The sequence below is a fragment of the Protopterus annectens genome, chromosome 17.part0 (assembly GCF_019279795.1).
Source record: "Protopterus annectens isolate FY-2018-M chromosome 17.part0, PAN1.0, whole genome shotgun sequence".
In the NCBI taxonomy this organism is placed as follows: domain Eukaryota; kingdom Metazoa; phylum Chordata; order Ceratodontiformes; family Protopteridae; genus Protopterus; species Protopterus annectens.
In genome coordinates this window covers 612,648,242-612,666,282 of record NC_056751.1, presented here as the reverse complement: position 1 = coordinate 612,666,282, position 18,041 = coordinate 612,648,242, and the positions used below count along the sequence as shown (strand labels likewise).

Below are 18,041 nucleotides of genomic sequence, written 5' to 3'. Positions count from 1 at the left end.
TAGTATACTGTATGGAGGTAATTATCCAGTGGTTATTATGAAAGACTGGGTTTACATAGATAAGCCAACCCAATGAATGGTAAATTTGCTTATTTTTTTATTTTTTATTTTAAGGAGGTTTGTTTCTGAGGCAGGTGCAAAATGGATTATTTAGATAATGTGTTTTTAGAGCTATTTTAAAGGTTTTAGGGTGGTCATTTTGGGTTATTTCAGATGGTAGGTTATTCCAAAGTTTGGCTATGGAGTGGGAGTACAGGCATTGATTAGCTCTTTTGTTGGGTTTTGTTACTGTGAACAAGGGTTTACAGGACGATCTTAGTGTTCTAGTAGTGGTATATGTTTGTAGGATTTCTTTGAGAGCTGGGCGTGCATTATGTTTACAGATAAGTTTGTGGGCTAAAGTTAGTTGGGTATATTTTAGATGGTGGGAGAATTCTAGCCATTTTAGTTCTGTGATTGCTAGGCAGTGATAAGAAAGGTATGGTTTTTCAGAGGCAAATGTGGTTATTTTATTGTAGCAGGATTGTAGTTTATTATTAAGGGTTGAGTGAAGACTGGTAAAAATGGCACTACCATATAGGGGAGGGATGAGTAGGGTATAAGCTAGTTTTATTTTGGTATATTTATCCATGAGGAGCTTATGGAGATATAGTTTGCCTAGTCTGAAATGGGTTTTCTTTATTACATTCAGGATGTGTGGTTCATAAGTGAGTTTGTTATCTATTGTTATGCCTAGTAGTTTTGCTGTGTTTACTAGTTCTATTTCTATGCCATCTTTAGCAAGGATTTTGTCAAGTGTCAGGTGATTTTGACAAAAATAGTAAAACTTTGGTCGTTTTGGGGTTTAGCATAAGTTGTGCATTAATTAGCCATGATTCCATAGAAGTAAAGGCCTGTTGTGTGGCTGTGAGGAGATCTGAGACATTTTTGGAGGTTGATATCAGAGTTGAATCATTCACATATTGGATGAGATTCTGGATTTGGGGGGGGGGGGCTTTGTGAAGGTCATTGATAAATATATTAAACATTAGTGGACCTAAAATCTTTCCCTGTTGTACTCCTATATTGTTGGTTGGTATTCAGATTGTACATTTAGCCATCTTACTGGTTGTTCCCTGTTCTGTAAGTAAGATGAAAACCAGTTAGGGATCTTGAGGAGCAGCCTAGTTTTGATAGTTGACTTAATAGCTTAGTAAGTGAAACTGTATCAAATGCCTTAGATAGGTCCAGTAGGATTACAGAGATAGGATGTCCTGTATCTAAGGCTTTGTTGATGGTGTCAGTGAAGGAGAGAAGGGCAGTGATAGTGCTACGGCCTGGCCGGAAACTGTGTTGGATGGGGGACAGAAGAGCATTACAAGACAGGTGGTTAAGTAGTTGTGAGTGAACACATTTTTCCATGATTTTTGATAGATGAGAGAGTATAGAGATAGGGCAGTAGTTAGAAAGATCATGGGAGTTTCCTCCTTTATGTAGTGGGGTATTGATAGATTTTTTCCACAGAAGAGGAATATAGGATTCAGAGAGAGAGCAAATTATAAGTATTGAGACTGGGTGGGCTACTGCAGTAACAGTTAGTTGCAGGTATTCTCTGCTGATAGTAAGCAAGATTTGAGTTGTTTTAAGAGTTTCATGATTAGGGAGGTGGGTACAGGTTGGATAGTGAAAGAGTTGGCTGTTTGAGAATGCATATACTCTAAAGGGGAGGGGGGTGTTCAGTAGGTTGGAGAGGGTGTGAGTTAGAGGTGGATGGGCAATGTTTGAGTAGTTTTTGAATGGTGGAAATGAAATTGGTATTAAAATCTTGAGAAATTTGTTGATGTGTTTTTTTGGGTTCTGGGGATGGGTTTTGGATTGTGCCTAGGTTTAGAAGAGATGAGACAGATTTTAAAACATTTTTGGGATTATTGTGTGAGCTAGATAGTTTAGTGGAAAAGTAATCCTTTTTGTCCTGAATCACGCTTTGTTACGGAGTTGTTTGTACTAAAGTTTGTTTTGTTTTGTTCTATTCTATCTCTCAGCCATGTTTTCCATGCTTTGTTTCTGAGAATACTATTTTGTTTAGTTTGGTTTGTTAACCATGGGGCATGTTTAGTTTTGGTCCTTTTTGTACGCATTGGAGCTAGGCTATTTAGAGTTTCTAGAAAAAGTTTGTTAAAATATTCAACAGCTTCATCTAAGGGGAGTATTTTTAATGGGTTCCAGTTTTGGCAGTTTAGGATACTTATGAACTTATTTGGATCAAAGTGGGCAAGGTACCTTGATGTTCTATATGTGTGTGTTTTAAATGTATGGGGTTGAGTCCTATTGATATATGTTGGGAGGTGGTCACTTAGTGTGTTTGATAAGGTGCCTGAGTTTGAATATTCTGGGGTTGGTTAACCAGTATCCAATCTAGGCTGACTCACAGTTTGTTGATAGTCCATGGGTAGGGGTAGTGACGAGTTGAGTAATACTATGGAGTTTTATGCTGTTTGCTGAGGAGGGAGTGTCTAAGGTTTAGCCAATTAATGTTGGTGTCCCCTAGAATTATAGTTTCATGTAATATATTATGATTTATCCAACATAAAAAGTCTTCCAGTATATGAATATTTTGGCATGGGAGAGTATAAATTACTGATATGCATACTTGTTTGTTTCTATTTTTGTGAAGGGTTGTAAGTAGGACTTCAAGGTTTTCAAAGGAGGCGAGGGGATTTGAACAGGTTATTTGTATTGAGTTCTCATATATTAATGCTACACTGCCACCCTTTTTAAGAAATCTGTCTGAATGAATTATGTTATCTGGAGGGGGAATTTCAGTGTCAGCTATGTGTGGTTTTAGCCAAGTTTCTGTTACTGCAATAATATTAGGGGTGTGTGTGGTTAGCCAGGCATGGAATTCAGTAATTTTATTGCAAATGCTGTATGCATTTATGGTTATTAGGTGAAGTGCATTTTGAGATGTGTGATTATGTAGTTTAGAGGTGAATGTGTGATTATGGTAAGTTGTTTGGTGAGCTTGACTAATGGTGGGCATAGCAGTGCAGATTGGGCCTGGGTTAGGGTGGATATCTCCACAGTGTGTTAATGTGTGAAGTAGATAAGATTTAGTGTGAATTTGTTTTCTATGTGAGGTGAGTTTGTAGTATAGATGAAGATATAATTTATGTTTGGGGGTAGGGGGCAGTAATTTTAATCTGTTTGAGGTAATGGTATTTGCTGGCAGTAGAGAGGGAAAGATATCTGAGTAACTAAGTTTGAGTACTTTTATTGGAAGAGTTTGAGTGCCCAAGGTGGTTTGAGGGGGTACTTAGTTTCAGATATGGATGTGGTTTGTATTAGTAAGACTAGAGTTAAGGTATGGAGTATGAAGGGGACGATTCTAGTTAGGTAGTGATGTGTGTGGACTGGAGGGGCCATATTTCTCTAAGTAGTTATGTGGGTGTGGTTTTTGAGGTAGATCTTATTAGTTAATTGGTGGTGGAGGGGGTTGACTGGATGATTGAGAGAGAGGGTGAGGTTGAGGATGGAGATAAATCTAATTAGATTGGGGGTGGGCAGGATTGGGGGTAGAGTAGGGGAGCAAAGTGAGCCCGGAGCGAAGTGGAGGGCGAACAGAGCGGGGCAGATCTGGAGCTCAGAACCAGAAGGAAATAGCAAAAATAATCAGTAAGCTACAGAAATGCACAAATAAGGTGGATGTAAAGTGTGTGTTTAATCTGAAGAAGTTGTCCCAAAGAGGATGACGAAAAGCACTTCATTTTATGTAATAAATTAATATTATATTATTTTAACGTGGTAACAGTTTTTGAGTAGTACGTGCTTCCTGGCCTTTTTTGTATTACAGTTATTTATTAATTGTAAACCCTCCACATTTTCTTCCAAAATTGCCATTTTGTGGAGGGATTATTAGAGGGAAAGCAACATTTTGAGCCAAAGTCAGGGACAGTTCAGAGGTTTGGATATGCCTAATTCTAAAAAGCAATTTATTTGCACGTATCTCTCAACCTGTTAACACAGGAAATCTGGACAAGGCCAAATATATTGGGGGAACATACAAACAGTACTAAAAATTGTTCTTGTATAAACTTAGTTCATAGAATAACAGGTCTTGCTTTAGCATGCATTTTTCTGAAGGTTATGAAGTCTGAAACTCAAGTCACTAAATAATGACAGACATTAATTCCTAAATGATTTGCCAGAAAACCAAAACTTTTATGAGGAACAAACCAAAAATAAGAAGCAAAAATCTATTCATTCTGTGAAAATCTGGACAGCTGAGAGGTATAGTTCAGCCAGGGCTGTCTTTGAGTTTGCCGCCCTTCTCCCTCACAAAATCATGGTCTAATGGAGCCTCCCCCTGCAGCCATTCCAGTGTCCCATTACTTGGCTATTTCACCCCAGTAACCATAAACACTGTAATGTGCATGTTGCTTCACTTCTACGATGATTTGGATTTCATTTGAAAATTTTTATTTTGCATTTTACGGCACAAATACTAAGACATCTAACTAAACAATGCAATGCAGTCTCACAATGAAAATAGACTTAGCATTAAAACTTCTCTGCCCTTGAAACTCACATTCATTGAAACAACATTGAAATCCACATTCAAAGAAAATACATTTGGCTAGTATAAAGACTAACTTTGGACTGTTTTCAAATGATAGGCCCCTTGCACACAAGACATACATGTGTTGTGTGATACACCTTCCTGATTGTATTATATTATATTCCTTGTATAATACAGTACAGTTTTTAGAGGGTGTTTTAAATTTGTTTTGAACATTTTTCCAGTAAACAATGAAACAAAATGCATGCACCAATAATGACAAAACTGCCCAACTGACATTTCCATCATAAAAGTCAACTCAAACTTCTACAATCCACCAGTATCAGTAAATATGCACAATCTCTGCAGAAGTAAAAGTCATCTACAAAATTCCACATTAAAGAGATCTGTAACTAATGAAGAGGTTGCTGCTAGCAAACAACTTTATATTTCATTGTTTCATCTACAAATAAAGTACCTGTATCTTCGCCAAAGAGGACATTCTCAATACAGCAGCATCCATTCCCTGTGGGAGTAGAACCCACAGCCTTCTGCATCAAAAGCAAGTGGACTACCTGTTGTACAATTAACAATGCAAGCAGACTTAGCATAAGCAGCACTAAACTTCTCTTCCACTGCAGCTCTTAGATCCTTTTAAAATCTCCTCAACACTCAACTGTATCTCTCAACTTCGCAGCACAAGAAATCTAGAAAAAGCCAAAATTCATTGGGGTGGGGGGGACAAAAGCCCAAAAACCAGGGACACATTTTAAACATTGCTTGTATAATCTTGGAAAGTTGCCAATATAAAATGCTAATAATATAATATAATATGCCAGATCAGCTATTTTATGAAAGAGAGGAAGAGTGAAACATAAATGACTACCATTTGGTGAATTCAGTTCTCACCATAGCTGTCAACCTCTTAACACAAAACACCGGGACAAAGCCAGTAATTGGGGAATACAGTTTTTAAACATATTCAGTGAATTCAGTTCTCACCATAGCTCTCAACCTTAGCACAAAAAACCTGGACAAAGCCAGTAATAGGGGGATACAGTCCCAAAAAGAGGAACGAATTTCAAATAATCATCTTATAAACTTAGAAAATTGCTAGAATAAAAGGTTTTGTGTTACTATATACTTTCTGAAGAATATGAAGTCTGAAATTCAAATGCTTGTCAATTTTATTTATTTAACATTTGTTAACCATGAAAGTCTGACTCAGAACAAAAGCCAATTTTCAGCAGAGGCCCAGGGAGAAATACTGCAGACATGTCTTTGTAACATTGGAGGACAAAAGAGCAAATCCTCACACAAACACAGGGAGAACATGCAAACTCCACACAGAAGGCACCCCAGCTAAAAATCAAACCAGAGAACCTCTAGCTGTGAGGCAACAATGCTACCACTGAACCACTGCACTTAAAAATTCAGGAATCACAGATTTTATGATGAACAGAACAAAATATGAGGCAAAAATCTGCAAAGGTTTCACAGATGGTGGTGGGTAGGGAATTCAGGCTCTTGTTACTTGCATCTAAGGTACAGGGTTCAAGCCTGAGGTATTCTCTAACCACCACTAGCAGGTATCCTGAGTTTTCTCTATAGCCACCAGTATAAATCAACTGGGGCATTACACACACCAAAGCTGTGAGTACTTGCAATGATAATAAAATCCAAAGCTGGCTCTGCAATGATGGCTTGGTACACTGGAATGCACACTTCCGATTTCCTGGTTCCTGTTTGTAAATGTTCCAAGTCTGCTGACCATGCAGTCCAATCCCCTTCCATGCTATGCGGTTAGCACCACATAGTCTTCTGGGGCATCAGCAGTCTGCTGCCTTCTTCCTGAATCTGGACTGGTAAGGCAGCAGTCTGGATTCACTTTCTATGTGAGGTTAGGAGAAGTTATTGGATTGTACCATTGTGGTTCCCAGCTGGGGGGGGGGGACTGCAGTCAGATATCATGAGCTGCCACTGACTTGTAGTGTAATACATGTATATTTCTTTTTCTGTCCAGCAGGGCACACTGTTGGTACAGTTCTAACACAAACAGCTTTACAAATAAATTTTCAACACAATAATCTGAACAAATCAGTTTGATTTACAAATGACATATAATTCTTTACAAAACTCCAGCTACCAGTGCTGGCATATGTTACACATCCACTGCCCCATTTCTCCTGGCATAGCTGGCAATACCTCACATTGTCATATATCTCCCCCTTTGAAGACTTAAGCTAGTTTTTTTAAGTCACCCTTGAAAAATGTTGCTTGAGAAGAATGAGCCTATCTGGGAATATGTTAACCTATACTCAGTCTTGAGAGCTCATCTGCATTGGCATTGCTAACCCCACTATGGTGCTGCACTGTTATATCATCCTTGCAATCATGGGCTCCACCTTAGTAACTTGGCATTTTGCAGGCTGGCTTGATATAGCCATGTTAAGGGATTGTGGTCTGTAACTACAGTGAATTTCATTCATACAGATAGGGTTGAAGTTTCTACAGTTCCCATACTATGGCTAAACATTTTTTTCTACTGCTGCATAACATACCTCCCTAGGTTAGAGTCTACAGCTGAGATATACCACTGGGTGCACTTCTCCATCTGAGGAAGCCTGGCTGAGTACAGCCACCACCCCATGTTCAAAAGTATTTACTTGTACAACAAATGATTTGCTGTAATCTGGACTGGCTAACACAGGTGATTCTTCCAAAGCTACTTTAAGCTTTTGGAATGCCTCCTCACAGGCTGGCGCCCATACTACCTTGTCTGGCCTGTTTTTCCTTGTTGGGTCTGTGAGGGGAGCAGGTATTGTACTATAAATGGGAACAAGCTTTCTGTAGTACCCCACTGTCCCCAAAAATGCCCTCACCTTCTTTTTGGTAACAGGGCAGGCCATGCCTGAATGGCTTCCACTCTGACAGTTTCTGGCCTGATCTTACCAGTCCCCACTCTATGTCCCAGGTAGGAGTCCTCTGCCATACCCATCTGACACTTACTGGGTTTAATGGACAACCCTACCCTTTGCAGTCTGTCCAGAACCTCCCTGCCATGCTAAAGGTGCTCATGCCAGGAATGGCTATAAATGGCAATATAATCCAGGTACGCAAGGGCATAATCTCCTGCATCTTCTAGGAAATGATCTACCAGCCTCTGGAAGGTCGCTGGGGCATTTTTCATCCTAAAGGGCATCTTTGTGAACTTGTATAATCCAAAAGGAGTCACAAAGACTGACCTTTCTCTAGTGATGGGAGTCAAGGACACCTGCCAGTAGCCTTTGGTCAGAGCAATAGTTGTCAGATACAGCCACACCCAGCTGCTCTAAGGCTTCATCTGTCCTAGAAATGGGGTAAGCATCTGGCTCTGTGTGACTATTTAATTTCTTGCAGTCCACACAGAACTTGATGCTATCATCTTTCTTTGGTACTAGCACCACTGGGGAAGCCCAGGAACTGCGGGACTCCTGGATTACCCCCAATTCCAACATGTCCTATATCTCCTCCCTCAGAATCTGTCTGCCTCACAAAGACCCTGTAAAGGGCTTGCTTGATAGGCCTTTGGGGTCCTGTACCCACATGGTGATGCACCAGGTGGGTGCACCCAGGATTCCCAGTGACCATGCCCCCAAACTCCTGTAACACTGCTCAGATTTTTTGAACCTGGGTAGGGGATAGCTACTGGGACATTGCTACCTCTTCCACTGAGGTGTCAGTCTGAGCCTCACTGAGGAGATCAGTCACTAGTCCCCCTCAGACTCTTCCTGTCATCCACTGCAAATACTCAGCACCAGGGCCTCCTTATCATGGTAAGGCTTCATCATGTTAGCATTGTACAATATATTCCCCTGCCTCCTGCCTAGCAGTTCCACCATGTGGTTAACATCACTGACCTTCCTTACCACATTGAACGGTCCCTCACAAACTGCCTGCAGCTTACTGTGTCTGGCAGGAATGAGAACCATAACCTGCTGTCCCACAGCATACTCTCAGATTTGGGCATTCCTGTCATACCAGATCATTTTCTGGTGTTGGGCTCCTGACAGGTTCTCTTGGGCCAAGCCCATAAGCTCCCTAATCCTTGTCCTGAGGTTTAGGACATATACCATAAAAGACTCCTTGTGGGAATCACACTCCGTACCTCTGTCAGTTAGTACTTCTCTTGGGAAACTACCCTGCTGAAAATCTCTAACAAATGATTTGCCACCTTCTCTGCCTTGATGGAAGACAGAGACACCATTTCAGGGTATTTAGTAGCATAATCTACTACCACCAGGATATACTCCTCTGTGGAAATTGTCATACTTGGAGGACCCATAATATTCACAGCTCCCATCTGAAATGGGTCTTCAATCACAGGCAAAGACATCAAAAGAGTCTTGACCATGTCTCCTGCTTTGCCTACTTTATGGCACTGCCCACAAGTCCTGCAGTACCCTGTTACATCCCTTGTAAACTCAGGCCAGTAAAAGCTCTGCATAATATATCTCTTGGTATACTTTATGCTCATATGACCAGCAAAAGGAATGTCATGGGCTATGGCTAGAAGTGCCAGACTGTAGGCTTTAGGCACTACCATCTTCTTTTTTACCTCACCCTCTTGCCCTCCCTTAGGGGCCCATTCTTTATACAGTAACCATTTGTTTCAATACAGAGACTCCCCTTTTCCTTGAGAATCAGGTGCCTCCCTAGCTAACTCCCTCAAGCCCCTTCGTGCAGGTTCCAAGACCTGAGATAGTCTCAATTCTATCTTTGTAACTCTTCCCAACTCCCCTTCCATAGGAAGGCTGGTATCCTCTTCCAGCAATGCCTCACTGTCAGCCTGGGTATTACAAATCACCTCTGCCCTTGGCATCAAACCTACGAGCAGCTGTGGCTCACCTTCAGGCATGCTGCTGCAGGGTAGCTCCCTCCCTGAAATAGTCACCTCACCAGCCCTTTCTTCAGGTGTGGGGTCTGTCTGTGTCTCCCCCAGGCTACCAGGCCCACAAGCCTGTCTGCAAGCCTGACTGCATGTAAGTGCATGTACACAAGGTATTGCATTCTCAAAATCATTCCCTATCAAGACATCTGCATGGATATCCTTAACCACACCTACTTGTTGCTTCATTTTCGACCTTCCCAGTCAAGGTGAAACCTGGCCAAAGGCATTTGGAATGGGGTCCCTCCTAAAACTCTGACTGAAGTGGACTGCCCAAGCAAGTACTGCTTCTCTTTATCCACTGCAGGCTTTGCAATGGCTATAGCAGATGCTGTGTCTCTCTTAGCAGTGGCCTGTTTTCCATCCACTTAGACAGGATATAACCTCTGGTGGTAGTTTGGTACCCCTGTTGTCTCAAGACAACTTATCACTGGCATACTGTTATTCCCACATGCTGGATACCCACCTTTTGTTCCCCACCTTGCTTCCATGGATATCTATATGATATATAGCCCCACCGGTTACATTCAAAACATTTAACCCTTGCTCCTGGCTGTGTACCTGAACTAGTGGCTTCCCCTGATACTGGTGGACTCTGTTGGGGTGGTTTAGGATGCCCACCCTGGGTTCCCTTATACCATGTGCAGCACTGGATATCCCCTTCCTGTGCAGTGATGCCCTGCTTGCTAAGTAGATATCCCACTTTTTCCCCGGCTCATCTGCAGTGTTACACTGTCGGTCTGCCAATCCGATTCTCATATCCTCGGGCAAAGTGCTAAGGACTTGTTCCCTCACCCAAAGATCTACCAGCCTTACAAAAGTGGTGACTGATACCCACTCATCCACCTATGTAAGTAATTGTTTAACTCAGCAATATAGTCACACACACTTTCATCTGTCTTGCATCTATGCTCACAACACTTTTTTCTGTAAGCTTCAGGTGTCAACATAAAGCATTCAAATAAACATTTCTTTACTTTATCAGAGTTTATACAATCAGTATCAGACAATTTATTAACATCAGTTACAGATTTACCATGCAGTAAGGGGGTCAGGAACTGTACCCAGAGTCCTTGGTCAACATTATACTATTTACATACCCTTTCAAATACATGAATAAGTCTATCAAAACTATCACCCTCTATAAACTGTGGAAGACATCTACTGACCTTTATTGTTTCTGGGGTTCGATTTTTCCCTTACCCATTACCTCCATGACCCTGGTGAAGATCAGCATCTCCTTCTCATGTTGATGCATCTTTTCATTTTCTTCAGCCTCTAAATGCTGCAGTCTCTCTGCTGATTCTGATTCCAAATGTTTGGCCTCCAGTTCAAGTCTCTTTAACTCCAGATGGATTTTTAAGTCCACTGAGGAAAAAGTGAATTGTCATGTTTCTGAGGGCTGTACATCCCCATCATCAAACTGGTTGTCCTCCTGTTTGCTGATCTGAGCTGAGACTAAAGCTGAAATCATTTCCTCTTTAGTCATGTTGGCATGCACCAGTCCTTTGGCTTTGCACACCTTGGCCAAATGATTCTTTGTCAGCTTGTCATAATCCTTTGCTGACATCTTTACCTGCTTTCTTTAAACTAAACTAATAAAACAAAAATAACATTGTGGCTGCTGAGAATACATACACCTTTAGTGACAACTGCTTACAGGCTACAGAAGTTCAGTTAATATCCCACCACTGTCACCAATATGTGATGTCCTCATTCTGGACCAGTAATCAAGGAGCCTGAATCCTTGCCACTGGCACTGGAGAGGGACATTCATTTGCAGCAAAAATTGATACACCTAGTATTTACAGATACAGCTGTCTGCATCAAGCACAATTTCCCTTAAAAGTACACAGGGCACACACTCAGTCTAGGGTCTGGATTTCTCTATCTGTCTCCTTCCAGGTCCCCAGTAAGATTTCTGACTGGCAAAGCTACACAATTGAGACCTCAGCCAAGTGTCCAAGCCAAGTTCTCCAGCATCCTCTCTGTGAAACCAATGCTTCATGTCCCTGCTTCAAACAGCAGACACACACACACACACACACACACACACACACACACACACACACACACACTTTGCGAACACGCACACACACACACACACACACACACACACACACACACACACACACACACACACACACACACACACACATGGAAAAGGCTGGCACAGTTTTCTTAACTATGCCCCCTTCTGCCAAGTCTATAAGGTAGTTACACTGCCTCCACATGCTCCAAAGCCAGCTAGTCAAGGCTCGTGCAAGGTTACCCAATTATACTGGGTGAAATTAATATTAATACAAATGTTTGACCAACAATAAGGCTTTCAAGAGCAGCCAGAGCCGTCACCAAATATATACAAGTACCCTCAGAGATTAAACTAGTCTCTAAAAGAGCAACCACAATGAAATGTTTAAATATATTTAATAATAAATAAGAAAAGAACATGAAGATACTAAATATCTATTTACAGTAAACACCAGAGTTTCAATCACATAAAATACTAAAAATAACATAGACGAATAGATTCACACAGATACAGAAAGACAGTACTTAACTAATCTCACTTTATTTTTTTCCTGACTGTTCTAAAGAATTACTATTACCTGGTCACTTACTAGATCAAGAAAAAATGAAGTAGGTGAGGGGTCCTTCTCTGTCAGGTTCCAAAATCAGACTGCCATAAGACTTCAGTTTCATCTAGTATTAAGCATCATTTTTGTTCTAGATTACAGAATGACATCACATACTTGTGGTCATCTGACTTCTGGTTTCTGTAATAACCCCCCCCCCCCCACTAGCAACTGCCAGGATTTAGCACATATGTGTCAATAATACACATACACATAGATCTTTGCTCAGATCTGTTGCAGCTTCTAGATATAAAAAAAATATATATTTCAAACCTCCACCCTTTCAGAGTAGCAATTAGTTCACCCCAAAGACAATACAGAAATCTTCCTAGTACAGTTTGTCTCTAGCTGCTTTGAGAACTGTAAGGTACAATTTTATGGCCTAAACCAGGTAATTTGATTTCAAACTATTTTCAAAGTTAGGTGGATTGAGATTAATATTTTCTCTTCTCTTCCAGTATCTTCTGTTAAAATATATGCATTTAAACAGTTACAATAATACATGTATATTTCTTTTTCTGTCCAAAAGGGCAAACTGTTAATACATTTCTGACACCGGCAGCTTTACAAATATACTTTTCAACACAAGCATCTGTACAAATCAGTTTGATATACAAATGACATATAATTCTTTACAAAATTCCAGCTAGCTCCACTGAAATACATTACACATCCAATGCCCTACTTCTCCTGTCATAGCTGGCAATACCTTGCATCATCACAACCTTATTTGGTGTGAGAGGTAAGGTTTGCATGAGAGGTGAAGCATGTGTGCTGACAACCTATATGATGTCTAGTTTGTTTTTACATGAGAGAATTGACTCTCACATAGGATGTTAGTTTGCTTTAGGAATAAACAGTTGCCAATATACATGAAGCAATTGCTAAGTTGCTTCAAGTTGTCCATATCAATCACACTGGCAGGAGAAATAATGGGAAACTGCCCATCCATTGTGGCAGGATTTTTCAGAATGTGGTATTTGAGAAGGTAGTGGGCTAGCTGGACTTAGGACTTTGGCTTAACTAGTGGGCTAGTATGACTTGAAGTAACAAAGGTAGTGGGTATATTGCAGGTTGTAGATGATAAGTGAGAGAACACTGGTTAGAGCACAACATCAGTTGCCCTTTGCTCAGCAGGGAAGCTTGGAGGGAGTTCTACTGAAATGTCTCTAGGGAAAAATAATGTTTTCAGGTATTTGCATCTATACAGGGCACTCCTAAACCTTGTTGCATGGTTCACAGCAATGAGCAAATGCAAGGCTTATATACAAGTGAATTTAAATAGTTTTTAACACAACTACCAATGGGAAGGCCCCAAACTAAGCCTTTCTCCACCAATCCTCAATTCAAATGGAGCCTAAACTACACAATTCAGCCACAAATTTGCAGGGAGGCCCTCATAATATAAGATGGCTGGTTTAAGAGCACAATGATACCAAACAGTCTAGATTCTGCAGTCTGAATCTAGCCTGTGCTATATAAGTCAATGAAACACAGTTTCAAAGTGCAGAGAAAAAAGCAGTCATGAACAGCAAAAAGGAAGCAGTAATTCAATTAAATGCAGTTAACTAAGGGTAGTTGGCTTAAAATATACTTATTGTCCAGTTTTTTAGTGGATGCCTTGGATTTCAGTGCAAATGCTCTCCAGACCTCTGGCTAAAGTTGCCAAATGTTAAGTAGCTCCAGTAAACCGAGTAGAATCCTCTGTAAATGTGAGGCTTATATACAGGCAAGGTTAAACAGTTTTTAAGACAACATATAAATCAAAGCATCTTGTTTTTATGTATAAATTCCATATCTATGTCTCCATTTAAAATTTCATTATAACATTTTCAAGCAGTAACAACAGGGTGTTCGGCTACAAATGTATTTAAGAGTTTTATTTCATCCTTGAGTATTTAAGTGCATCTCATCCATGAATTTGATGTCACCACTTAACTGTTTCAAAACATAGCAGTGTAGTCAACATTTATAAACCAGTAGCAAAAAACAAAACCAATTGACAGAAAATGCGTAAAAACTGTATTTTAATAACAGAAAATAAAACAAGATAAGCGCTTTCATACTCAATCCAGGTACTTCATCAGATCTAAATTCAAAATACAAAGTACTTCTCTTTTATAGGTTAATAACTTAGGCCATGTGACTTCAATACAGGTTTAATAGGCATAAATTCATTTAACCCTTTCCCTTTTGTTGTCTGCAGAATATTCATCCATTTGACCTCCATGCATTCAGTACGTGTTCTGATATCACCACCTCTTAAACCAGTATTACAAATTTCCAAAATCATGAACTTAAAATAATGAATATTACCTACAAAAAGTATATGTTTGGATAAAGCATTCTTGTTATTATTCCTATTTAGACAGTACAGATGTTCCCTAATACGGTCTCTTAGGCATGATTGTTTTTTCCAACATAGAACATTCTACAGGTCTCACAGGATGCTAAATATACAAGATTATTGGTGCTACGACTAGCATAAACATTAATCTCATAGATACGCTCAGTATCAGGATGCACAAACAAATCATCAGTTTGAATATAACTACACATATTACAGTGATGGCATGGAAAAGTGCCAGTCCTGTTAGTATTTAAGTTGGATCCTAATTGCATTAATGATTTATAACATAACCTCTTTTTAATAGAGCAACAGTTTTTAAAACTAAAAGAGGGTGACAGACCTAGTGTCTCTTTACATTTCTCATCAGACAAAAAAAATACTCCAGTGCTTCTTTATTATGCTACAAAACAGAATTAGTGTCATACGAATATGTAAGATACATTCTCACATTTTGAGAGGAGGTATTATTTCTCTCAATTTCCAAGTCTAATATATTCCCAAAGAAAGGTTTAGTATGAGTATCCCTTAAGCATATGGCTTCATTCCGTGCCATTGAAATTTCAGTGACATTATAGCCTCTTTTACCATAGCTATCAGCCATCAAATCAAACAATGCATACATGTCACTGTCTCTAGTAAGTAGTCTTGCTGATCTAAAAAACTGACCCTTCAAAACATTACATTTAATGTGTCTGGGGTGCATACTCTTGGCATGAATCACATTATTGGCTTTACATGATTTCCTATATAACTTTGTGTCTATACCTTCAGATGTCTTTATCACAGTGAAATCCAAAACGCAAATCTGTTCATGTGACCATTCAAATATAAAATTAAGATAATCAGGGGTGTTATTCAAATACTGTATGAATTCACACAAACTTTGATACGTATTCCCCCATACAAAGAAAGCGTCATCAACAAATCGGCCACAGTATAGAATGGACCTAGAGAAAATGTTATTGGTATTAAAAACATATTGAGACTCCCACTCTGCCAAAACCATGTTGGCATAACTGTTTGCACATATCATGCACATGGCTACTCCTGTATGCTGTAGGTAGAACTTATCCATGAATACAAAGACATTATGTTCTAAAATAATTTCTAGGAGGGTACAGATCAAATAAATTTTATCAATGTTGTAAGTAGAGTGATGACAAAAATCTGTAATGTATGAATGACAAAAATTCAGATATAACTCACTCTCTTCTCTTGAAGATCCAGGCATCTCAACATTAAATGTTTAGTTGTGTTTAAACATAGCATTTTTTGCAATATATAGCAAGTATTTTTAGTCAGCAAAATATGTTGATAATTCAGAATGTGGACAGAGGTAAGTGGGTTGGTGTAAGGGGTCAGACAATGTTTGTGTGAGCACTGGTAGGCTAAGGTTAGAGTAGAGGTAGGATAGGGGATAGCTTTCATATTGTGGGTGTTTTAGGTGCATGTTTCTATGTCTGAGCCTGTCCTGTGCAGTGGTAGTCTTACAGTAAGAGTTTTACTAAGGTAAAGTGCTGGGTTAGGGTTAAAGGCAAAGTTAGGTTTATTGTTAGTATGCATTTGTAAGGTGCTACAGCATGACTTCATCCCTCCCACACATACACACCAACTTACTAATCTATGCTAACCCTAATCCTATCCCTATCTTCTTTTAAGAGGAACGTGTCAGTTTGATGTGTGTTATCTAATAAAGTCTGACTTGGTTTGGATGAAAATGACTCTTCCATTTTATTGGCATTAGTTTTTGTGTGGAATAAAGCCTTTTTCGAGTACATTGTGCTATCTCTCCACTTGTGTGCCTTTCTTTACTTGATTTTGGCTTTTTTGGGCACACTATCCTTGAAACTGTGGTTATTGGCTTTGCTACAAGGTATGGAGAGTATTGAATCCTCACCTCCACTTCTGGGAGAAAGGAACAATGAGGTAGGGGACCCCAGAAGGCTTACTGGCCAGCTGTTTCAGCTGGTGGAACTGTTAACTCCTATCGGCCGTTCATTGGCTGGTTTGTTATCTGGTGTATCTATTCCATGTAACCAGGAAAGGTTATGAAGTGTATCACCTCCTGCAGCTTCCCTTTGTGACTGTGATAATGGGGGGCAAACCAATCCGGGCAGTATTGCCTCCAATAACCAAATGTAAGCTGATCGTGGCTTGGGAAGTTCAAACCTTTCTTTTTCTGGCGCCGTTTCTGCTGGCGTTAATGTCTCCACTGGTGACATTTTGGATGGAGGCAACGGACGAGCAGTACAAAATAAAGGTGACTTTATCAATAATACAGCTTTGGCTGTAAACAACAGAGACTTTAAAAGCTGGCTAAATACCGGATACATACTTGATGCAACCAAATCTGTGGTTGAGTCTGTTGGGGAAGGGGAAAGTTATCATAAGTGTTTAAGTAGACTATCTGATTTACTAACAAAGTTTAAAATGGTATGCATTGACAGTGATTATTTAAAGGAGTGCCTTAACAGGGGCATTGTCCTCAAAGGGTTAAGGGTATACACATTTCCAAATAACATCAATACAAGTTCTGACAATTTTTATGAACTAATTGAAGTGTTTAACCAATGTGGTTTGGATGTTGTTAAACTTATTATTAGACAGAATGAGATTACTATGGGCAATTTAAACTCACAGGCAGAGAATCTGAATAAACATGCTATGGGTGACTTGATGTTTACTACTGAGGCTGAAAAACTAAAATGCTATAATATTTTGGAGGATGTGGGCAAGAAATATTCATTGGCAGTTAAAAGAAAAATTAAGAAGTTAAATAGGGACATTTTAGAATACAGGGACAAAAAATGTTACCCTACTGATGATAGTGGGGGCTCTTACACAGACTACCCTTTGAATGATGACCATTTAGGTGAACCCATAGACGAAGAAGACTCCCAGGGGCAGCAGATTCCCCGGAGGTCTGAGAGACTTGGGAACCAAAATTTATACTACTACAACCACAACCATTCCTTTCATGGAGGGAAACGGAGGGGGGGGGTTGTGGAAAAGGCAGGTTCTGATTCTGTCTCACACATTGTTACAGTTGATGGTTTTAAACATACCTATGGAGGTTACCATATTTTCAACTACAGTAACATCAACCTTAGTGTTGAGCACTTTAACCTTTTTTCAAAAGGTTTTAATTTTGTACCTTAACAGAAGGTGTGACTTGACAAAATTAATTTTGGATCTTAAAACTTTTGTACGTAAGGTCAACTTAGAATTGACATTTAACAACACCTGTGGTCCTGTTAAGAGCAACGAGCCTAATAGAAGAAGTGTCTTTAACCATCCTTTGCACCCTCAGTTGGCTAATTTTGAGGCTGTTCTTGAAAGGGAGCTTAGGACCACAATGCCTACACACAAATGTAGTTTTAACCTTAGTAGAGAGGAATGAGCTATTGTTGAGCATTTGAAGAGAGACAAAAACACATGGGTTATGAAGCCTGATAAAGGGGGGGGGGTACTGTTATTATGGACGTAATTAATTATGAAGCAAAATGTTGGACCTTTTGGGTGACACCTGTACTTATACTTGTATGTCAAGGAATGAAATCAATACTGCCCATCAGAAGATTGATTTACTACTTC

General features: G+C 39.7%; 1 protein-coding gene across 1 annotated transcript in view; it reads right to left on the bottom strand.

Annotated features, from left to right (window-relative positions):
• The window catches only part of LOC122791474 (hemicentin-1-like), an 810,132-nt gene that overhangs the window by 643,574 nt on the left and 148,517 nt on the right, over window positions 1–18,041 (bottom strand). The gene's annotated exons all lie outside the window — the stretch shown is intronic.